Source organism: Bombus terrestris, chromosome 8 (assembly GCF_910591885.1).
Source record: "Bombus terrestris chromosome 8, iyBomTerr1.2, whole genome shotgun sequence".
NCBI lineage: Eukaryota > Metazoa > Arthropoda > Insecta > Hymenoptera > Apidae > Bombus > Bombus terrestris.
This window is the reverse complement of record NC_063276.1, coordinates 6819636-6845104: the sequence shown is the minus strand read 5'-3', so window position 1 is coordinate 6845104 and position 25469 is coordinate 6819636. Positions and strand designations below refer to the sequence as shown.

General features: G+C 39.1%; 1 protein-coding gene across 2 annotated transcripts in view; it reads right to left on the bottom strand.

Moving 5' to 3' along the window:
* LOC100651761 (disintegrin and metalloproteinase domain-containing protein 10) overlaps nucleotides 1–25469 on the bottom strand; it is a 157750-nt gene that overhangs the window by 73860 nt on the left and 58421 nt on the right. The gene's annotated exons all lie outside the window — the stretch shown is intronic.

Sequence of the window (25469 nt, the reverse complement as noted above, 5' to 3'; positions counted from 1 at the left end):
TTAAGGCTAATTTTTATCCTTATTTCTAACGCGTCAACAAAGATAAATCTGCCAATTCTTGGAGTTGTTAATTCCGTCTGATGGTCGATATTCTTTTTTTGCCTCGAGATTTCATGACTGCGAGCACAGTTGTAAGGAACGATGCTACAACTTTCCGAGATGAGTCGAAGGTATTATGGCGGAAGTGGCGGAAGGTCGTAAGACCGGAACGATGTCATAATCCAGGTACGTAACTATTTACCCTTCTCTTTCCCTCCACGATCGACTTATCGATTATTCTGAAGCGACTCGATGGTGTTCAATGGCAAAAAGCAAGAGGGGCGAGCTCCTGTTCGGTTAACGAAACGTAAACGTACAGCTCACGCCTGATGAACAGCTCATAAATTTAAATCATATTGCCAGCTATGACTTCTTCCTTCGGCAAGATCTATGCTTTACTTTTTTCGACGGAAAAGAAATCTTTCAAAGAATAAAATGCAAAAGGTTATACGTTATATCCTTTCTTATCGAGCAAATTGAAGTTAGCTACGTGGTAAAAAGGAAAACGAAACACAAATTCCATTACACAATTTTTCACCATGATTCTAACTTAATTGAAACCGGGAAAAGGTGAAGGTATTTCGGGAACAATGGAATTCATAAAAATTCAAAGGATATGGCGGTACGAAGTGGAATTGGTTAAATTTAAATTAAAAAAGAGGATGGATGTTCACAAATATGGTGCTTCCCCTAAAAGTACGAAACAATGGAATCAGTACTGTCGAGTTTCGGTAACGAATGACCATGTTCGAGTCGGAACACGCTTTCAATATTTTCGATAATCACGTTCGCAGCGGCGCACGCCGAATCATTTTATCGCATTCGTTTCTGAAATATGATTACGACCAAGTAACAGGATGTTGATTGATTCGAAATATTGTTTCATCACTGGCGAACAAGAGCATGGTCATTATAGTTTGGTCCAAGATACAGCGAGCTGGTAAAATCAGTTAGAAGTTGAAGTAAACGTGAAGTTACGAAATCACAAAAATATGAAGATTAAAAACTTGAAAGCTTCGCAAGAGTCGTACAACGAAATATTTAGTCCAGTGTTAACATACTTGATATAACTTATAAATTAAATTAATCATTAAATTAATATTAAATTTCTGTTTTGTTCTTTTTATTTTCAATCACTTTTATTTCTTATTCTCTTTCTATCTTCCAAACTTTATTATCAAAGTAAGCTAAAATAGATTTTATAAGCATTAATAGTTATTTAGAAGTAAGAAAAATGAAATATTATTAGGCACAAGGCGTCATTTATTTATTATATGAAATTTTAGAAAAGGATGCAGCGTGCAGCTTTAACTAGGACAATATCAGTCGATCTTTGATGTTAGTTTACGACCTCGGTATATCTTTCCCTACCTTATACGCTTGAAAAATATTTTTTCCAGGCCGCCACGGGTGTCTTAAGTCTTCTTCCCATCTTTTTTAGACCTCCGTAAGCGTCCCCGAAAACAATTCAAAATTTATACTCGTAACTTATGGCGAGATTGTGCTTTGCGGGGGGAAACTTCCAACTCCTGGAAGACGTATTTCCCAACTCGGACAATGTGTCTTCTCACTCTGAACAAATACGTCTCAACTTTGGAAGATACATCGCCGTCAACTTAATGCGACGTAAATTTGATACTGATGCTCCCGTCACTTTTAATGTTTCACCAACCCTGGCGAGAACTTTCCGAACAAGTTACTGATAAGAATCTTCGTTCCTTTCCGTGCTTTTATAAGGTAACGTGCATTAGTTGAACGCTTCTCTTTATCGCTATATACTTTAAATCGCCAAAGAAAGAATTTGCAAATATATCGACGAAGCGATAGATTCGTATTCGTCGAGTCGATCATAAACGTCACGAAGCGGACGTCTAATTTCCTAACAAACAGGCTCTGATATCCTAGTAATGTTTGGATATTGTGCTGGCAGCAATTACACTAATGGACCAACTGGGTAATTAGTTGGATCGGTATACTGGTATTACTTCGGTGGTCGATCGAAGCGGTCGAGGCAACCAGCAATTAGTACATTGGCCAGCCACTAGTCTTTTATGCGTCAATATTCCGACAGAAAGATTCATTTACCCATTATTATAAAACGCGATCCACCCTCGGCAAGTATCCGGTTACTTCTGTTCCGCGATTCTTCCTTTTCTATTTTATTCATCGATTTTGCTACTTAATACTGGCTGATACTGGGGGCGAGTAGAGAAAATTCTCACGTTTTTATTAAAGTATAATTGTACCTGGTTTTATACAGGATGCCCTAGCAAGGAATTGAATAACTTGCATATGATGTGTGTTTTTTTAATTTTTCCACTTGTACGTGTCGAAGGAGATATTCAAAGTGGTGATTATTTGTCTGTAAACGTAAAACTATTCATATGTAAATCGAAACGTAACTATCACTTCATTCTAAAAATTATCGCGACTAAAAATTCATCAGCCACAGAACTGAAATGACAGCTTAAAATATAGAATCAGGCAGATTATATCATAGACAGTCTACTGTTCGTCTTTATCTTATCTTATCCCGTACTTAAGCAAAGCAAACGGCGATTATTTAAAAAATGAACGATCCAAGATTCGTAATGCATCTGACATTTTTAAACTAAGAATGACCTGCCAAACATACTGATAAAATTATTCGGTTTCCTTTGGAATCACCCTATATGTAAGAATAAAATGTCGCATATGTTGCGTTACGAGCACATGCGCAGTTGTTATTAAAAAATTTTCTTCGAGCTCCAGTTAAATGGAGAGTTTCACTTGAGTTCGACTTGAAACACTTCACAGTTCGGTACCGGAGGCCGTGAAATTACCACACGAACAAACCCATTCTCAATTTCCTTGAAAACCGAGGCATCTGCGAGCCGCCTAATCGTAGCATCCATTTTCCCCTCGAATGCACTCGAAGCCCGGTAGAACGAGAGTTTCTCATCATCAGGGCCATTCTTTGCCGGGAATTTATAAGGTTCGCGACGTGGCTACGCTCATCCTCGTTAAATCGAGTCTCTCTCGCTCTGTGACGCAACGCGACATGGACCAACCACCTGGAGAATTTCTCACAGATATAGGGAAATTTATCGCGGCCCGATATTGCCGGCTCTGAGCTGGCTCGATAAAGCCCGCCACGACACGACGTCACGCTTTCACGCCTCGGTTTTAAAGCGTTTCCACCGAAGACGTTATTAACTCCCGTCTAACCCCTACTTCTTAATACCACTTGAACCGTCTGCTCAGCTACCCTACTTAATTCTTGGTCAGTAATAGTCGTTAGTTCGAAAAATGTGAGGATTCTTAAACCGTTCTCACATTAGTCAATGTTTGGTTGACCAAGACTATGGTTAAAGCGTTAAACGCCAGAAGTGTCTGAACTAATATTTCCGCTACTACTGACGCACACGGTACGTCATTTCTATTATTTAAACGAATAAAACAATAGTTATGTTTCAATAAAATGTTTAACGAGACAAAGTAGACGAAGGTTAATATATTAAAAGAAACTTCCGACGAATAGATATTTTTTACATAGTATCTCTTTAGAAGCAAATGTAGAAGCAAACGTGCAAATGTTAGATGTACGATTTTATACAACAGCATGTGTCGTCAATTATTATTATTTCGTTTGGATGGAGCATGTTGCGGACAGCTCGCGAATCGTTTCGTAACTAGCTTACGATTTCTGCAAGCTCCCTTTTGCCAGAAACCAGAAACCACGACCGAGATGTTATCGATTCCAACAGATCCTCGAGACAAGCGTCTTTACAGGTTTCTTTGGAAAATTATTTGCTCGTCATCTTTGTCTCGTGTTTCTTTTGTCCCAGGTACACAGTAATTTTCTCTGCTTGTTGTTTCGAGACACGCCCTGTTCATCTCTAACACAGCAAACACGAAACTGTTGGTTAGAAGTAGAGGAAAAAAACAGGAGAAGAAAAGGAAGAAAAATGTTACGCGAGAAAAGGGAGATTCGCAACACCTAAAAATAACGCAGAGCTTCGATGCTGCTCCGCCGTAAAAGCGGCTAGAAAGGATCACCGGGCATCCAATCGATTCGATGCCCGGTCGGTGAACAACGAAATTTCCCTATGAAAAACAGGTTTTCCCCAGCGTGTTACGAATTTCCGAACAGCGAGCCCCCATAAATCCCGCGCAGCCGCGAAAACTAACGGTAGTTTCAGAAGCTTGTACTTCGCCGGCCGGAGAGCTTTTCGCAAATTCCCGCCGATAGAGAGCGAACATTCCATCGTCGAGCCTGGAAAAAAAGATAAAAAGGAGAGTAAAAAAGGCGGCTGCAGCCCGACGCTCCTTTTTTTCTTCGAGCGTACCGGCAACTAGCCATAACTCAATCGGGTTTGGCTCTCCTCGAAATGTTTCCGAGCGAGATTTTCCCGTCTCGAAGCATCCTTGTAACGAGCACCAATTCGTTCGGTAGAACCAAAATGAAAGCTTATTGAATCCCTTCTTTCTTCTACCATTCGTTCTCTTTTATCCTCCTCTTTTTTATATCTTCTCTCTGTCTTTGTTTTCTTCCTTACACGGGAAAAGTTGATTTTTATGGGATATTCGGGGAGATGCGTTCTTTGTTGGCCTGTTTTAATGACATACATGGTACACCGTTGTCGGAGAAACAATTTTGGAGAACAAACTACGTGATATTTGTACGGGCTGAATGGCCTGCATCGAACGATTCTGTTCTATGGATTCACTGTTTTTCAGAGCCTCTGTATTGTAGTATAGGGTAAGGTAGGGTTATTTGAGCCTGAACGATAGTCGAGTCAAACTACACTGGCTCACAGCCTATACACTGCCAATCGTTTCTCAATAAAATGCTAATGAAATTTCAAAATGTTTTGTACAACATACATAATACTACATATGCGTAGAAGTTATTTCTTTTATATCATTAATTTTTATAATACCTTTTGGTCGACTCGAATGTTATTTATTTTGCTCATTATTTTGTTATTATATTAAAGTCTAACGATGTTTCGTAACCCGCAACAAGTTTGATTATTGTTTGTAAAGTTTAAGATTGAAATTTAAGATGTTAAAGCTCAAGTGACTGAAATAACCGTACTACAGTCTCGAAAGTAACACTGAGTTATAGCAGTAGTATTAATAGCGTCAGGAGACAATGTGTCCCAGTACGTGTAATTAATTGGAAAGTACGAAGCCACGTGAATTAATTTATTTCCAATCGAAGTACGTCAGTCGCCTGTTGATAAACCGGGGGATTTATTTCCAGTTCTTGAAGTTTTGCAAACGAGTTTGACGCGTCTTAACGAATCAGGAAAGTCGGCAAGTTGATAGCCCTGCATCGAAGTTCCGAACTTTCAGAAACACATCTAGGCATGTTCGATAGATTGAGAATATCGACGTTCTCTACCCTTTCTGTCTAACCGCAGCAATTCCGCGTAATTATATTCCGTGACCAAGGCAGTGGAGAATTTAATAAGAATATTAATTAAAATCGGCTGTCAATTAAAAAGCCGACGCCTCGGCGAAGATAATCATTTCTGCGGGAAATATCCTCTGACGAAATCTAATTGTCCTTTTCGCCTTTCGATTAAACACAGACAGAGGGACGAAAGGCTTGCGGAGCGTCCAAGAATTTTTTCATTTGCGAGGAAAAAAATTCAGCTACGGCTGTATTGATTTTTCCCTTGGAACGTTAATAAATTCAACAGGGGAAATATCGAGTTTTTCATCAACTTGTAAATCAACGGATATTACGTTTCGCGGACAACGACAGGATACTACCGGCAATGATAAATTAGTAAAAAATTTCAATCTCCGCGTCGATCACGTCAAACGTGTCCACTGCAGGTTGTTCGAGTGCTCGATCCGTGGCTAACGATGCGATAAAAAAATTAATCGACGATAACTTTCGAGGGGAGGCGTACAGATATATGCGGTACAAAATCACATCTCTTTATTTCCACAAGGTTAAGTGGATTTCGTAACTAATCGCTGGAAACTTTCATTTATCGCTATTTTGGAGTAGAGCGTGACAATGTCAATTTACAACCATTTGCGTGCAGAATATGGTTTATTGAGATTGCTGGCAGTTAATCTGTCGTAATAACATACGTAACGTGTTACAATGTATGTGTACTTACTGATCTAACATTGGCATGTTTCGATTTATGAAATCGAACCATCGATGAAATGTTATTAAAGCTATATCCGATAATCCAGTTGTTATCGACTGTCACCTTTTTGTCTTTGTACGATAAACTTCTCATTGAAATGAAGAAAATTGTGATTATTATCTTGCATCGGTAACTAGCCTCTATTTCATCTGAAATTTCTGTATCATATATTTGTTTGATTCGATACCCCTTGTACATTCATAACTTTATTTGGAGGTTCGAGTATAAATATATATATTTTATAAAACAAACTATTAAAAAGGGTATGATATTATGAGAGAAACTATAAATAAAAAATTTATCTCTTGAGAGAGTTTTCACATTATTTGGTAGAATATCAATTTTTTAGGTAGATTAATAATTTGCTTATGTGTTAAAAAAATATAAAAGCATTTAATAAAGAATGCGTTTTGTATCGTGTCAGAAATATTTCAATACCACAAATGAAGAATGAAAAAATAACGAAGTAAATACATAACCATATCACTAATAAAGATTAATAAAAAGCAAATTAACATGAATTTCAATTAAAACAATTAATTTCTTCCCTTTTAAATAATAAAACCGAACGAATTTTTCGATCAACTTAATATCTAAATATCCAATGTAGAAGCAATGGAAGTGATGCTTTTTTCGTTTTCTTGTGTTTTAAACGGGGAATGCAATTTTCTTGGCAAAACCAAGCATCAGGTCCAGCTATTCGATATCCTGTAACCATGGTAGTGTCTCGGTGGACTTAGCAAGTAATTTGCAAGATGTAGATCTCGAGGAGAAGAAGAGAGGGGATGGAGAACGAGGGATAGCTCTCTTTGCCTTTTTCTTTAGCCCTCGGGCGAAGATAAATTGCATTTGGCCTGAGGTGACCCGAGTAAATGTCACGAGAGACGCGACGACGAGCTGGGAAGTATTTGTCAAAGACGCCGCCGGCATCGCGGACCCGATGTACACTTCAGTCCCTTGGTATTCCTCCGTCACCAACTTCCTCTTTTTATATCAAGCTTTATAGTTTATTTAAATTTCAAACGCCACCACCATCGACGAGGAGCCAAATACGCATCGAATCTATACGAGGCAAATTTTTAATTAATTCGATCATTAGAGCAAGCTATTCTACAATATCCTCATGCATCTGCTCTTAATTCTTTAGAATTCAGGAAATTACAGGCATGTTTGATTGTGCAGAAATTTCATTTAGAATTCATTTCCAGACGGTGAAAAATATTTCATGTTCATTATTTTCTAAGTTATATTTATGTATATTAATCTCATGAAACTATATATGACGATGATGAAACGCTATGTACTATATATGACTAATATGAATAAACGCTATATGAATTTAGCGGTAAAAATTGTCAAGTTAAAATGTTGTTATATTTAATAAAAACATATTTAATAAGAAGAGACTGGAGTCAAAAATGTAACATGGTACCCAAAATAAATATAATTACAATATCTGGTGAATGAACGAAATTTCTATCCAATTTTCATTTACGTGTTTTAAAATGCGAAGTTGCATAAAAAATCGCAATCTAGTTATGACAGAGGGATAAAAAGACTTTTTAATCTCCATAAAATAAAATATTCAACTCTGGTGACAACAGCTTTTGCTGGCCAAGGATTAAAAAAGATCCGTCGTTGAATAAACGTTTGTCAAAAACATTTTAAAAATTCAAAGCTATAGAACTGACATCATTTGAAGAATCGAAATTCCTACTAAAGCGAACATATCCGAATGTTAGAGAGCTCGAAACCTATCTTTCCATTACGCGTCTCCGAACAATAAACACGAGGAGGATCTTACTGAAACAATAGTTCGTAGTGGCGTGGGCATCAAAGAAAGAGGCTCAGTCGGCCGGAACGATTGTTTCCCCGACATTTTTATTTAGTTTGTGTACTGCAACTGAAAATGTATAAAAGGGAAAAATATTGCGGCATGGGATTCAAGATCAAAGCGAACGGAATTACGAGAGAATTTCTATCGTGGCTTTTCAGTTTCTCTTTGAGCTTCGTCTCTACCCTTCCATCCTCCTCTTTCGAGTCCTCTGTTATAGTTGTCATCCTTTCTGTATCTAGGCTCCGCGAAAGCGTCAGCCTGTATCTTTGTTTTTTCGTTGCGTCTGCGATCGGCAAGATGATAGGGAAAAAACCGAAATCGAAACTGAAAGCCGAGTATCTCTTGCAGCAACCGTAAAGAGAAGAGCTTCCAACGGCAGAAAGTTATTGGATCCATAGAAGCTTCGAATTCAACTCGACTTTCTATGATATTTGCCATGAGCAAATTACACGAATACTTTTTTATCTACCAAATGACATAATGTTTAGAGAATCAACAACAATAGATTTTTCATATTTTCTTCAAATAAAAACCACATTCCTCCCGTAAACATAAATTTAAATATTCGCATCTAAATCACAGTGTTTTAAATTATAAGTATATTTTCATTATTCATCGTGAATCACGCGATATAGAATTATTCTTCAAATAAAGTAAGATTAGAAATATAATGGAAAATATAATGTACAATACTAACGGGATAAAATCAATGTGGTTTGGTTCAATCAGATCTGTTGATAGCGGTGTCAAAGAAACGGCACGGAAGGGTTTCGACGTCAGAAAGTTCCCGTCAAGAAATAGAGGAGAAAGTCAGTGAACTCCAGCGTACGAGCGCACAAGTCCGCGAAAGTCCGCAGAAAACCGTCGCAACCAGACATACGCGCGACAGATCGAAGAATCGATCGGCGACGGGCGAGAGATTCGGAAAGTTGCGAAATCGACAATATGCTCGGCGACATCCCCATTATTCTCTCTAGCCCTCCTTCGAAGAGAACGGTTGGGTGGTGAAACTCCAAATTGCAGATTGGAAATTCTCCGGCTGCGATCATCCTGCTTCCGAGGAACTCCTCAGGAAAGCGTACTTCTCACCCTCTGGCTTGGCTGATAACGCCAACCACGGAACGAGGGCTGCTGTCCCACCACCCACCACCTGGTGCGCGCTTATACATACAATCGCAACTTTCTCAATAAATCCCTGTCACTTTGAGTAACTTCCGCGATCGGCGTCGAACCCTTCAAGTTTATCCCTTGGTTATTTATCAGTATGGTTTCCTTCGGTCTACCGAATGTACAAGGATCCGTATTTTCTTTTTGCTTCGATATCTGTCTCGTGAGATGTGCAGAAGTCGGACATTGGTATGTCATCATCATCAGGAAAAAGACCTAATTTCGAGAAACGGATTTTAGCTTTAGAAAACATGTTATTCTTCTAGATATGCGTGAAAAAAAGTTCGCCTTAAGTAAATAAAAGGTAATTCATATTAATTCTATAATTTGTGCGGATATTCGCGGATGATTATTCTCCCGGATGGATAATTGTGAAACAATTTCAACTAAGCCTCGATTTGTATTAAGTAAAAGTGTTGTCAAGACAGATGTATTCAGTTTGAAAAGTATCGAAGAAGACGCGATACGATAATTGTAGTGTTAGTTATCTTACATAATAACTTACCGATTCTTGACAGAGAAGCATGTATGTATATCGCTTCTGCGGAGAACAAAGTGAAATTTTTGTCACAGTGGAAGTGTTAACAGAAACGCAAAACATTATTACAGCATGGTAAGAGAACGTGGAGGAACATCGACAGGATATAGTCTGGAGAAGTTACATATTTTTAGACGACAATATCGTGCAATAGTTAAAGACAGATGAGTCTGACAGGATCTGTCATGGGAGCGATGATCGAGCAGTGCAATAATTACACATTACATCGCTATGTATATAGGATACTAATTGATAAGGTTGAAAGAGCGAGTGTTCACGTCATCGGTTACAATTTGCAAACATTGATGGATCACGAAGGATTAAAATGAATCGGAATCGTGACAAAAATAAAACGTGGCTGGAAACTTTTCAGTGGCTTGTTGCCGAGTCCGCTAGCTGGTCGGATGACGGAGAAAAACGTGATTAGATTCCCTAAACAAGCAGGGATCGTCTGGCGAACAGGTAATTTGCTCCATGAATGATTTATCCGGTTGCACGAATTGGCCTCGTTTTAAACGGACTCGGGGACGGCGTAATGAAAAAGCTAATCCAAGTAACTAACGTAGGTCTGATGGCCGCCGACCTACCAACCATTCGGTAAATTTAACGAAACTTTTTCCTCGGTGAGACGCTCCAGCCGTCACACGGCAACGAGCAACGTTTCACTTAAGAATTCATGCCCGTCCTGGAAACACGATCTACTTGGCTTTGCACACGATTTCGCGAATTTTAAATCGTCGTAAATGAAACTCACCGACCGGATGACATGTCAGACATTCAACCGGATAAAAATTCAGTGCCAACGCGCGTTCAAATTTGTCGAGGTACGGTTGATATTTCTTCAGGTCGTTATTGAACAAAAGATTAAATATTAAAACATGAATTTACATTATAAGCACATTTTCCATTTCTTACAAAGGAGTTATAAAATTATATTGTTAATAAAGTACCTTCCTAATTAACCCAATTCTATCAGAAGTGTTGTTATATTTAATAGTGACACGATTAATTATGAATTTAGAGTACAACTAGTTAAAAAAGCTAGCTAAATTCAAACTTTCAAAATCTTGACTTACAGCACTATGATTTTCAATTCGCCATATGATGAATGAATTCCCCGCAGCATTTACCTTCCTCTAAAATCAGCTATAAGTCGACCAGATATATAGATACTTTTTTCTAGTGACAAAAGTGGTCGCGTTCGTGGTGAACATCAAGCAACTCCTGTAGCGGATGTCATGCACTATCGGTCGAGTGTATCTGGAAAAATGGGGCAACGGGTGCTGCGTTTTTGATCAGATATGGCATTATTAATGCGCAAGAACATTTTAACGGGAACGGTTTATTTAACCGAGTGAACGGCTACCGCCCAATAAATTCGCTGTAAAAAAGAGGCGTTGGCAGCCGTCGCTATGAGGCAGCAGCAGCTTGCCGTGAGCGCTCAATTAATCAACGCGTAATTACAGACATCACGCGATTTTGATTCCCGGATCTACTTCGAACAATAACGTCGCCGCTACAAATCTGACTTGCGATAAATCTGTCTTACCGCACCTAGATATAATAAAGATTGCCTATAGTTGCGCGAATCTATGCGAGTCTATTAATATTAGAACCACCGATGCGATTAAAATAACCAAGGGGCGGCTTTTCAGAGAAACCCTATAGACGGTATATAACCCTATATCATAACGGTTACTTTGGAACTTAAAATTAGAAGGAGAATGCACTGACAACGATACTATATTTTTGGCATTTTTGGAAATTTAATTCTCGCGCCATTTTGATTTCTTGGGTGCGAGATCTACTTTGGCCGCTTGAAAATTTAGAAGAAATAATATTTTTAATTCACAACGTACTTCTAAGAATTTAAATCTTGCGTTTAATATTTTATTCTATAGCTTTCATTTAGATTTTTCTCATGCAAGATTTACGCTTTATCCGATAATTTTACTATTAATGAATAAATTTCCCACTTGTATGTAAATTCCCTAGAAGGTCGGGGGTTTTGCGAACTGTAACTGAAATAATCCAGATAAGGAGATTCGAGTAAAATTCAAATCGATCAATATTCCTGACCACCGTTCTACCGTCGTTGTTCCAACCCTCAGGAAAGGAAGAAAGCAAACGGAAAAATGGCAGGGGGTGACGGGTGGCTGGCTGGTTGGGGGCAGATAATGAAAAAGAGTGGCTCAGCTTAAAGGAATGCGCCGTAAAGCACGCTCTCAGCTACGCTCAAGCTTTGCGTAACAATTCTTCCAGTGGATGGGATAGCGACCGGGAGAAGGGGGGATTTCACTTATTTCGAGTTTTCCAGATGACTGGTCGCACGTAAACCGAGAGGAGAGCAACCGAAATTTCAACCCTGACCGTTTTCGGTCGTTTAACTTGGCTGAAGCTTTTTTATGTGAATTACTCGTGATTTCCTTCTGGGACATGATATCTTCTGGAAAACTCTTTCGAAATTCTCCCCTCCTCATTTTCGGAAACTTTACAATATCCTCGAAGGCTTCGCGAATTTTGCTGCACCATCCTTCGAACGATGCGAGATGGAGCCAAGTGTCGTGATACACGCGATAATTTTAGAGTTTAATCGAATGGATATTTCTCTGTCGATGGAAGAATAATTTTTTGGTTGCTTGCTTCTGTGTTCTTTAAAATAAATTTTGTATATTTACGAAGTTCTAACGTGCGAACATCCGGCAATCGCACAGATTTTTAATCACGTAAGAGAATTTTAATCGCTAGTCTGATTTTAAGAACATCCGTTCTGTCGTTCAGCGAAGGCATCAGTGAATTAAGCAGATCCGCTCTTTGGTGGTCAGACAGATATAATACTAGGCCATTCAATGTTTGAGTGGACAAGTGATTAATATATAAGTATATCGCGAATATTATGAATTTACGAACAATATAAATGTACAAAAATGTATAGAATTCATACAATATGGAAAAACGTATAAAATATTCGATATAAAGTACTTGTTGTAATATTTACAGAATGAAACAAATCTCAATTTAGATTTTATCCTCTTCGTTATATTCATAAAAAACTGAATATATATATATATATTCATTCTCAATATAGATATAAGAGAAAATGTAAAAATGGGATTTTATTATGTGTGCTTGATCAGCAATGTGTTCATATTGGCGAATCCAATAAAGCTGTCCATACCGTAACCTTTTGCTTTCACAAATTCTTTTGCCTTCCCCTAATAACTGAGAGTTTGAAAATTGATGAGACTGTTTCTTCTCGATATGCGGTAAGCATGATATTAAGGACATTACACTGATGGAAACGAACGCGTGGAATCAGCAAGTTGGAAGAGGATATCAAAAGTTAACCACTCGACGGATTTCTTCGATGTTGTTTTTACGATTAGGACAAAAATCTTGACAAAGAAGAAAAGGAACAGATCGGCTTGTTTCTTTTCTAGTCTTCAAGGCAACCAGAGATATAGATATAAATCAGAATTCAATTTAGTAAAGGATTAACGACGATGATGGCAGACAAACAGAGGGCAAATTAGAGTGAATTCGAGGAGACGAAATAATGGGATAAAGTGTAAATTAAAATGGCAAAGTCTGGTCTTGAGCAGACGCACGAAGTATCTCATGATTCAGCTATACGAATGGACTGACGTTCTCGTGAAATATTTTACATGAAAATCCACTTACGTGAGCGGCATATACATACATACGGGTCGTTTCGCCGCACGGTTAATATTCCTTTTTCACCGTCTGCCTGAAAAACCACCGGCATCTTTCTTTTTCGTAATAAGCGCGTCTGCAGTGAAGCTTGGTAATTTGATGATACCCTACGTAAACATGAACCTTCTTAATTTTTATATCCAGCTTCCGTTACATCATTATATCGAACAGTTTTCATCACTAAGCGCCAATTCATGCTAGTACTCTTTTAATTGAAGTTAAATTTTATTAGCATTGTAATGAGGCATGGCTCTCGTAATTGTACTGGTATAATTTGAAATTAATTTAAAAACGAATATAGAAATTACAAGACATTCACTCAAGAAACATGTACTTAGAGAAAAAGATTACTACGCAATACGAATAACCATCTTACATTTATAATTGTTGAAGATTTTTTAATTATTTTCTAATTGTTTCTAAGGTTAAATCGAATTCTGTAAGTTTTCTAATATGAACCGGTATGTCTGTATAACAACGTTCTCTCTTGTGAAATTGTCTATTTCGTACGCCATGTACGTCAACCTGAAGCACAAAGCGCTTTGGCCCGATTGATGTTGAACTAGCAGAGCATTGTGTTCGGTATCGCGTTATTATTTGCAATAATAATAGCTCACGAAAAGACCGGCTCATATCTCGCATAACTGGATTAGCTTCGACAAATTGAGTTCCTGATTGGCTCGGTCGTTCGATCAAAGTCATCTCTTGTATACGAGTATGTAACATCTAACCGCCAGCACCGCATAGTACACGTGTGGTGAATACAGCACACGAATGCACGCTGAATTTTGCATGCAATTCCAACGAGATTAGAGTTCGCATAAAACAATCTAAAGGAGATGGGATTTCTTTGGGGGAGAAAGCTCGATCGATCGGTCCGATGCCGCCGTTTTCGTCGAATTATTACGCGATGTTCATTTCGCCAATAACATGTTATTGATTGTAATTGTTAAATTCCACGGGAAATTATTTCGACGAAACGGGACAGCGGCGTTTAATTCTACTTTGTGACAAAATTTCTTCGAAAATTACGACAGTGTACGTACATACGTTCTGCGCCGTTTCCTGCGTTTTGCGTTTCACAATTACACTCGAATTTTATTATTATGCTTCGTAATGTCCCGGCGTCCATCTTTTAGAACGTGTTTTCCAGCTACGCTTGTGTAACTATTATTGCAGCAATTTCAACCATCCACCCAATGGAGACCATACCGCCTAGCCACAACGTAGCATTATTTACTCGCAATTATCTCTTTGACAGAGACGCCTGCACGGTGTGCACCCGTGCCTCTTCGTATGTCATCAATGTAACTAGACCGTGACTGCAACAAGGTTAATCGGTTGCCACATGCGGTAATTATGCGGCTATATTTTTTCGACTAGGATTTTGGAACATACCCTCTTTCCATATACGAATGAAACAACAGAAATTATTATATAGAAAGGCAAAGTCGAAAACAGCGCATCGCTTTTTTTCGCGCTATATATTTGAACATTCTTCTGTTGAATATATACATGAAATGAAACATCAAAAATTACCAACGAGAAAAAGTCGAGAAGAGCTAGTAGTATAAGAGCGTGTGTAGTCGGACGTCGTAGTATCTCGTATTTTACTTTGGAAAATTCTTCTTTTGCATCTATGCATAAAACAAAATATCAAAAATTACCAACAAAAGCAGATGGTAGAGCGCCAGTAGCATAGGAACGTGTACGGTCAGACGTCAATTATTTTACTTCGCGTTTCGTTTCATATTTTGTTTCAAAATATTATTGGAAGCAACAAGAGGCTGAAAAACACGCTATAATTTATAATAATGACATCGATGTAGCGGAAAGTTTTCAGAAATCAAGTTAACGAAGGTAACTAACGGGTCTTGATTAAAACACGAGGTTTTCACTTGACGCTCGATTCCAGAGTGTCCGATCGATCCTGTGCTGTCCGTCAGCATGGAAATCACGCAATTACAACATATTCGTAGCAGCATTGTTTGATGGTAAATGTAACGTGAGCACGTCAATCAGTGGCCGCACGCCAGCTGAATATGATGCGCTACTCGCCGAGTATCAAAGTCTGAACCAGTCGATGGCACGGTAATAATTCATATCCGTTTCGCGAGCTTTAATTTGGTGGTTGCCAGCATAATATATATCGCGTGCGGCCGCTATAAAATATTCAACGGGCGCAGCAATGAAAACGCGTGTCTATCACGAGCATCGTCAGGAATCGAATGAAAACCATTTCCAATGTACGATCTATTCGCGAAACAAAATAACAGGAGAAACGGACGATGCTTTTGAACGAAGGAACAAAGGGAATCGCGGAAGCAACCGTGGAAGGAATTTAACAAAAACAAACGTATCGGATGAAATTCTCTTAATGAGAAATTTGTTCGGCAAAAATGTTTCAATTCGAAGACAGCGATTTAGCGGAGATCAAAGGAGAACTGCCTTGCTGCGTTAGACGATGACACGTTTGCTGTGTGCAACTTGAAAGCAAACATAAACGGCTCATCTCGAACTACAACTCTTGTTAATTATCTGCAAAGTGCGACGCGATGTTGTTGCCCGAGAACATTGAGGAACGACGGCATTCAGTGCTCGAAACACCTACACGGCTTTGTGCATGATTAAGATTTCGATAAAGAATAAAATATACCGAAAAGTTTAGTCATTACGGCGTATTCGACGATAAATTCGTTGAAATTTCCCATAATAACAGAGAAACGTAAAACGGCGCCGCTCGTCAAGTCTTAAAAATATCCAAGTTCATCTTATTTCTCCGATCTCTGTTTCTGTTTCCATTTCCTGGTCGAGAACGCCGGCTAAACGAAACGATTAAATGAATCGACGTGAACGTACGTTCACGTACGTAAGAAATAACACACGAAACAGCTTTCGGGAAATCAAATTTTACGCTCTGGTATTTGTGAGAAACGTATCCGCTGCCGGGAACGAAACAAATGTACCGTGACCACCGGACAGATGATGAAACATTTGTATGAAAAGTTTCCCCTGCATTTCCTTGCAAACCGCCGAGTTTTCTCGGCAAGAATTCTAGCCAGTTGTTTGTCATAATTTCGTCGTATCGATGTATTTATGTTATCCACGGTTCCATGGTTCCACGTTAAATCCACATTACGATCGTTGGATGATAGATGAAGGCCGGTGTTAAAACGGAATGCGAGTTTGCCCCTTATGCATACAGCGTATTTCTAGCGTTTATTCCATTGAGAATTCTAATGGGTTGTTATTTTCGAAGACAAATTAACGCTGTAAACGTAACACAATGAAACAGGCGAAGTAGCTCAACAATAGAGCGGTTGCGTCTGACCATAAACACGAAGTAACTACTGTATACATATTAATGTCACGTTATTGTGCGAAACGTTAACAATGTTGAATCGATATAACAGAGAATGGCGCCCTTGTTAAGGCTGCACCAGTCCGAACGATTATGTCCGTTTAAAATATATGTCACCGCTTAGAAATATCCGGACAATTGCTCGTTTTTTATTACATGTATCTTTAATTATAAAATAAAGAACAAATGGGAATAAATGGGAATAAATGGTGTTGATACAACCAATGATAACTGAATATTAGATATATACCGGAGTACATATCGTAAATAGTAAAATATAGTATTCCACTGTTTTTAAATAGACAATTTAGATTTACAGTTTGACAATTCTATGAAAAAGCAGTAGTAAGTGTTGCTTCTAGTGATTAATACACCGATTTGTGTACACTTTGGTAAAATTCAGATTTTCTGATTACAAATAAATCGATCAAAGCGACTGGATGCTTATGAGCAGCAGTATACCTAATAAAATATTATCGATTAAAAAACACTGGCATGCAAATCACATGGAAATTTCTCGATATTGGGAAGCGAGTTGTGTTGAATCGCTTCCCTTCCAAGAACCGCAGTTTGCCTCGCTTGTATATTAAATATTTTTCGAAACCGAACAAATTCCCCGCGTGATTGCACTCGTTACATGTGCAAATTGCGATTTCACGCTTTCGTTGCTGCAAAAACCGCGCAAATTTCCGTTTCATGCTCTTTTTCTTTTTTAACTTTTATACTCGTGTTACAACGATTCACGCAATTGTCTATCTACAGTGTTTCGAAGTTTAACGAAAATACGAGTGCTTTCAACAGATGCCAGCAACAAAAGTTGTTAGAACAGTGAGAGTAAAAGAAAGGAGCGATGACTCGTTCGCGAAACGGCTCTTTCGTTTGATCCGAATCAAACGGCCAGACTGCTGGCCTGTTGGCGAAAAATATTCGGTTAGTTTTTTCCATCTCTCGCCCGTGGGAGCAATTCGCCGGGCTGGAAAGAGGATTTACGATTATAATCGAGCCGCTGATAAATCAGATGCGCGCTGGAACGCGAACGAACAGAGAATCCACTGACAGAAAGTGGAAGAAATTGATTATCGAATTGATATCCTGAAAAGAAGACGAGTATGGTTGTATGGAGTATGGTATAAAATGATGATTATAAAGTGATGTTTTATAATTCAAAAATGAAACGAGAAACAGAGCGATTTTGAACAACTTCCATTTACAGTGACTTACAGAAACATTCGAGTACAAATCTTTTCTGAACACATTATGTATGTGTGTTACAGCTACAATGAAAATCGACTACCATAGATATATTGGTAAAGTTTGAAACGAATTTAAGAATAAACGCGGCAGCTATATAGAAGTCGTCATTCTATTAATAAACATTAATAATTTTTTTAGTCGGGCCATCTTTAACAATTGTTATATGTTCAAGATGGTTTCATGATTCTACGTTTCACAATTCAGTGAATTTTTATCATGTCGAATGGGACAAAGCTCAAAGGGCTGATACTTAATAACTCGGTATGACGTGGTTTCCAGGAATTTAGAACGACGGTGAATTGCAGAAAGTTAATCGCAAAGAAAACCGGGACGGATTGTTCGCCACGGAAAGAGTTTTACAGGTGTGCACACACCCTTGTCGCCGCAATTACGAAGTTTTCAAAGAGGACAGGAGTGCGCGGCCGTGTACACGCGCAACCGCGAATGCCGGTTGCATTTCATTAGAATTTATTATTCTTCGCCGCTAACTAAGCAGCGTAAACGCGCGACGTTTAATTTATATTCCGCGTAAGTTACGAGCGCCAGAGAACCGGTTCTATCTGCCTTATAACAATCTTGCTGGAGCAGAGGTGCGATTGCGCGAATGCGCGCGGACCACACCGCGCCAAAGTGAAAAATTAAGGGGAAGATATCGTCTCCCTGGTACGATGATAACGAAACGCCAGCGATAATTGCGGCAAGGTCGTGATAAAAAATAACAAACGACTCGGCATTCCGGCTGAAGCCTGTCCGTAGATCCTACCCATAAATAAAATCTAGCTCCACGGGTCTATTTTACCGACCAGAAATAAGAAAAACCTTGCCGTAAGTTTTTTAACCAAACCAGGAAAGAGAATAGGAACAGAAGTCTCTCTTTTCCTCTTGAAAATTAAAATCTCTTATGAAACAACGCTCAGAGTTTTTCAATATTTTTGCTTTTAGATCGTTTCCAGCTTTTTTTCCCCCTGGACGAAAAATAATTTCAATTTTTCCCCGTTTGTCTGGTACAGAATGTGGAATTAAAACAAAAACAAAACGGAGCAAATTGTTCATCGCGTAAACCGTACGATCCTTAAAATGAAATGCACGTTTAATCGGTCGGAAACGTCAATTCTGTTTGAAATTGACAGAATTACTGGACTTGAGGGGACAGATTTGCATAAATTAATACTCGTTCTCTTCGGTGGCTGCCACTTAACGCTATTACCATCTTCCTCCCTCTATTTGTTCGCCGCTGGAGATTTATTGGCCCAAACACATCAACCACTTAACCATACCGTCGAAAATCTCAGTGCTTGAAAACTTGTGCCAACAAGGTAACATTGTTGCTTCGGTATGTATACGCGTGTTTAGACTCTATACGCTGCAAACGAACCATGAATAGTTGCCCTTTCTTTCTACCCACGACACGCTTCGTCTTTTCGAACATCGTGTTTTCGTCCCACGGTTCCTATCGACTTCGTTTTCCTTCACAGCATAGTCGAGAATTCGAGATTGAACGTCCGTCCGCTAGGACGTTCGACACTTGTCGTCAGGAATTCGCCGCGCTCCTTTCCAACTTTTCGGAGTGAATCTTCCGTGGAGATTGAAAAATACGTATTTTCGGATTGAATACGTGAAACGCATTCATGAATTTCCAACTAAACGTAACGATTCCTTATCCAATTCGCGAGTTACTTTGTAACTTTTCTGATCTTGGACGACCGTCAGTTTAACTAGATTCACAGAAAAGACAGGAAAAATATATTCAAAAAATATTAAATGTGTTCGAATCAAAATCAAGGTTGATTTAATAACCAACGACTAGAACGAACAATGTGCTTCCATTTAGATAAGATCTGTTAAGAATTCTCGTTCGAAACTTTTTGATCTTGGATGATAGTAGATTTAATTAAATTCGTGGCGAATGAAGAAGTTTCAACAAAAGTTACAATTTTTAACACTCAAAATACGCTCGAATCAGATTCAAGGATAATTTAATAACCACCGAGTGGAATGAACAATGTAGTTTCATTAAGATAAAGTTCAACTCTGTTAAAAAATCTCCCCTGAAATTTGTTGATCTTAGATGATCGTAGATTTAACGTGTAAATTGTATTTGGATCAGATGGAAGGTTAATTTAATAACCAACGGATAGAATGAACAATATGCTTCCATTAAGATAAGGTTCAACTCGGTTAGAAATTCTCTGCTGGAACGCAATTAAGTTATCTGACTGTGGAGTTAAGTTAGACAACGTTACGTGCTGCAGAAAAATGTTGCAGTTTCGAGCTGAGGTTCCTTCACGCGATTCTTGTGTACGCTCCTTAAGACAAACTGGTCGACGAGAGGTGACAACATCTGGCCATTAGTTTGAAATACCGCCATAGCTGACCGTATCTTACCTTCACCCTCTCCCTAGCGATGTCATTTTTATACCTTTATACCCCATTAAATCCGCTCAATCTTTGCGCTCCGTTTCAACCCTCCCATCTAACTAACTCCCACGAGGGCGAGAAAATTGTTCCGTAACCTTTGATATTTCTACGTTCGTCGACTGACTCATTATCGGAAGGATTCGCTCCTGTTCCCTTTTCATTATCCCCCGAAATCGAAAAACATCTGCTTCCTGGCTGTATGTTAGATTCACATAAAAAACTTCTGAAAATTATATAAATATCCGAAGACTCGAGTTTGGCTCGATTTATTGAAGTATTTTTCCAATCGATCAGTTCGTATCCTTCGTAATAAATGTTCACCACGATCAAAGTTATGTAACTAGTCTAAGAAGACATAGGAATCGCGCAGGCCAATACGCGCTTAGAGTTCATTGCCGCGAAAGTTACGGCTGACAGTTTCGGTATACAACCGAGTAATATATTCCCGGTAGCCATAAATTTCCAATTAAGCGGCAAATGAATATGAACCGCTTCGTACGTTTTTATCGTTACCGCTTAAAGCTGTGTTGTAAGGTTGAGATTCTGTTTCGACGCCCCTTATTAACCCTTTTCGCCCTCAATCTGTTCGCACCGGCGTGGCATTACCAAACGTTCTTTTGGACCGGTGATTTCGCGCGGCAGACCGCCTATATATTTCAATCAGCGTTGATCGCATAGTCGATGGCGGAGAGAATGGGATTGCGTTTCAACTTCGTATTCCTGCAGCTTTCCTCGGCTTCTTTCGAATCTAATTAAAAGAAGACTTACATATAATATTATGATTCATGTCGTTGGTTCTATTAAAATTTAATCAGCTTCCATGACGTTCAACAACCCAAGTAACTCGATTCGAAGAATGGTTAATTAACGGAGGAAAAACCTGGTTGATTTACGAACCACACCTTCTAATGATATGCAATTAACGTGGAACAATGGGGCCATAGAATTAGAAGCACTCCGTTGATTGCGTTTAAAGAATTAATCACTGGCAATCAAAGCGCCTCCGTAAATCTTCGAGCTGGTGTGTTCCCATGGAGAAGCTATCGATTATTAGGGTAGTGAATTGAACGCGTTTGCTCCAAGGTAAAGCGGAACGGTGTGCAAAGTACGTGTGCGCGTCGTCTCTGTTGTCGTTCGATTAAACTCGCCGTTTATTTGATGGTGTCTGTCTTTCCGAAGCTCCTGTTGCCTTTTCTCCGAACGATCGATATTTGTTCATTATTAGCGGCGAAAATACCAATGATATTTTCATTAACGAAACATCTTCTACAGGAAAAATCTTTTTATCGTTTGAGGTTTTAATCTTTACGAGGGAAAATATTTCTCATTTTCCACGTTTGGGAGAAACGGCAGTCGCCGGTTGCGCGAGTTTGTTAATCAATGTACAACCGTAGAGCCAAGTTAGAGAAACGTATTTCCTCGTTGAAGAAAAATGACGAATAGTTGGTCGGTAATCACCGAACCGTGGCGGTGGATAAGCGAGACGAGGAAGGAGAAAGAGGAGGAAGTTTTTCACGAGCCAAGAATCACGAGTTCTTGAAAACGGCCAAGGAGCTTTTCAGCACGGGTGCATAATGTGCCTGAGATTCGGCGAGCCGTGAAATGCTAAGAAGTAATTATCCTGTTACCACCAGCTGTTACATCCTCCTCCTTCAAGACGAAGAAATTCGTTTCCGCCGCGACCCCTGCTTCTCCTTACCCCGTGCTTTTCTGCACTTCCTTCATTCTCAAACCAAATATTTCTTCGAAAACAATTATCGTGTGTATCAAGAGTCCGTAAATTACTTTCACGGTTTTTAAATGCGAAGCTAATTCGCCGAAACCAATTTTCAATCTCGAAGATTATTTTAGACGCTCGAGCTTTTCTTATATTCAAATGGATTTCTTTGAAGGTTTTTAATTATTTCGCGACTACGAACGAGTTTCAGATTTTTATACGAAATTTTTGAACGCATCCTATTCCATTTTAATTAAGAAGAAACACGTAGTTGAGACGAAGTTAACAAAATTAAAATTGCTTCTTAACTTCTCAATATGGAGAAGAACATTTACGAAAGTTTTCATGAACATTTAAGGTTGGTGGAAGGTATATGCTACTCGACGGCTGTTTCGCTTTATTAAACGTCATTTGTGCTCGACTTACAACTTCCTTTAAAGATTGATTCCGTAACCCAAGTTCAATCAATAAGTAATCTACGCGGGTGTGACTAATTTCCAATGCATTACTAGCATGATGTAGACGATGGACGCTGCACAAAAGATTATTATGCGAAACGCTCGCTTGTTAACGCTCCGATGGAGCTTTTATGCGCTGTCAAATCGATCGCAAAGTGCTAAAGGTTCTGGTGTTTCGTATTTCGGACCACGGTTATTCACCGTGTAATCGTCGAATTGTGGAAACCTAAGATCGAATTTGGCAGAACGGTCGCAGAATTGTCTCTGGGTACAGCTTGGAAATTTAAAGCGTCGAAAGTCGAGGCACGCCATTCGCTTCGACATCAAAGACTGATGGAGTACGGAAAGCTGAGGTAGTCTGTAGACGTGCAACGAAATTCTGGCTGTAATTCGGCGTACCGTGGACGCGAGGAAAATACGCATTAACTTGATTAGAACATTCGGTTTTCGATTCCATCCTCGTAATCTTCTGCTGCTTTGTCACTGTAAATGTCAATACCTGAGACAAACTGAACGATGGTTCTACTTGGCAATTTTTATTTAAGATCAGATAAAACGAAAAGTTCTTTTAAAATATTTGGTGGTCGATAAAATAAGAAACGAATATCAGGTATCAAACTAGATGTAATATGCAAATTAATCTCTTATTAAAAATAACATGTGTCACTTCATTCACATTCACATTCATATTCATTTAATCATTATAATATAGTGGCTAAACTGTGAAGGTTTTGATATTAAAAAGGTATTTGCATGACAAATCATTTTTAATAAATATATTAAAGAAATAAACAAATACAATCCCTTGTTAGATATTTTAAGAAGAGCTGTTCTTATATACTTATACGAATACTTAAATTCTTCTACATTACGTGTACCTAAAATAAAACACGAAATAAAGCGAGATCTGTCTACACGCGTTCCTATATTACCTGCGTCCTCTCCCTTCTCCTGTTGCTAATTTCTGCTGCTTTATTTCACGTATATAGGTGAAATACGTTGAATGGACTGTATACATTAAAGAATTAGAGAAGAAGAACTTAGAGAGTGAACGTTTCACCTACCAGATCTTTAACAAAGAGCTGTATATTCAATATTTTACATATATCTCCACTTTACGTGTATTCTTCGCATTTTTGTACCTTTGAATCTTCTACAAATGTCTAAAAATTTATCAATGAAACACTTATTGGTTTCTAAGCTCTTAATATATGGCCATTCTAAAAAGTTTCAATCACAAATTATTCTAAAGAATCTCTGTCTCATTTCGCATTCTGATATCGGTCCTGATTAAATTTTCATCTCTAGATAGAAGGGTCCGGAGAAGGGGGATAGCTCTTTTACCGCTGGGCCGAGGAGTAACCGGCAGAGTGGATTGCTGTGGTGGAAGAAGCGACTTGACCCCTCTACGTTGGCGAGCGTACGGGCAAACTCCGCGAGAGCATGGCGAACAAGATGATGAGAGGTGGCGGTCGGCGGAGCGTAAAATATGAAGAAGTAATCATCCTGGTAGCAGCTGGCAGGACTTACTTCGAGACGAAGGTTAGGAACGACGCTTCTAGGAGACCCCCGTGTGGCTGAGCGCGGGCTGGAACATCGGAAGGGAGGGGTTGTCACGGTGGTTGCGGTGGGCGACGGAGAGGGTGAAACGGGGTGGATGTCGTCTACGGGTCGTGGAAGTAGAGGACAGTAAATTCAGTGAAGCATAGATTGCAGTCGAGGATTCCAGCCCGGGGTCGAGCTTAATTTCGCGGCCACCTGGAAATCCTTTGGTACCGTGCCAACTCATTGCCGGATTCATTCATAACGAAAGAGACATACAGCCCTCAAAGGTATCGTGCGCCCTGCCTCCTCTCCACCCACCGCTGTCCTGTCTTTGTCTCTCTGATAATTATAAATAGACAATTTCGACTAGGCTGGACGATTAAATCGTAGAGATTGCCGCAATTTCCGCACATCTTCACTCCTTTGTCTTAACGATGTCGGAGTACAAGTTCGATTACGACACTCTCATCATAAAGTATTCTACGCGGAAACGATATTTAATAATTGATCCAATTGCTGTTAGCATTTAATTTGAAGTTCATAATCCATATCTTAAATACTGAATCTTTTTGAAGTATATAATGTGTCATAAAACTTTTCGGCGGTTGTGAGACAAGTTCTTTGAAAAAAAAAAACGCTTCAAATTATTTGTATTATTATCCGTTGTATTATATTTTAGAATGAGAATTTAGCGATTCTATTTCCACTTCGAACAACTCTGAATTTCAAGAGACTTGGATTGTAATGGTACGCTTATACGAAGAGGGAATCATGTAGCACCAAAGGTGAGTAAGTCACCGCCTTCGGAGTTCGTGGACGTTAAATCCCCGACACGACGGTGACTACACGCCTCTAGACAATTCTCCACGCCAGGATTCTGTCAGAAAACCTAATCCAGCAGGTCGACAACATAATTAAGACGCGTCGTTTCTAACGAGATGTCTCGGTAAAGCGAAGCTACCTACTCATCCCTTCGTTACGGGTATAGATAGGGACCAGCTAGAAAGCGGAAGGTACTCCCATCGTGTTCCAATTACCACCATAGTGTTTGCTTTCCTTAAACAGAGAGGCGATCCTGTCAGCCACGGAATAACCGTTCCTGCATTTATCCATCGACTGTGTTGGACGTTGGCCAGGTTTATGACATGTTCAAAGGAAATTATTATTTTTAAAAACAGATTTTAGCTTTTCGGCCATTCGTTTACCAACGTTGAGGTAGTATATGATTTAAAGAGTTTGTAGCGGATTTAGATAGCATTTGTAGCT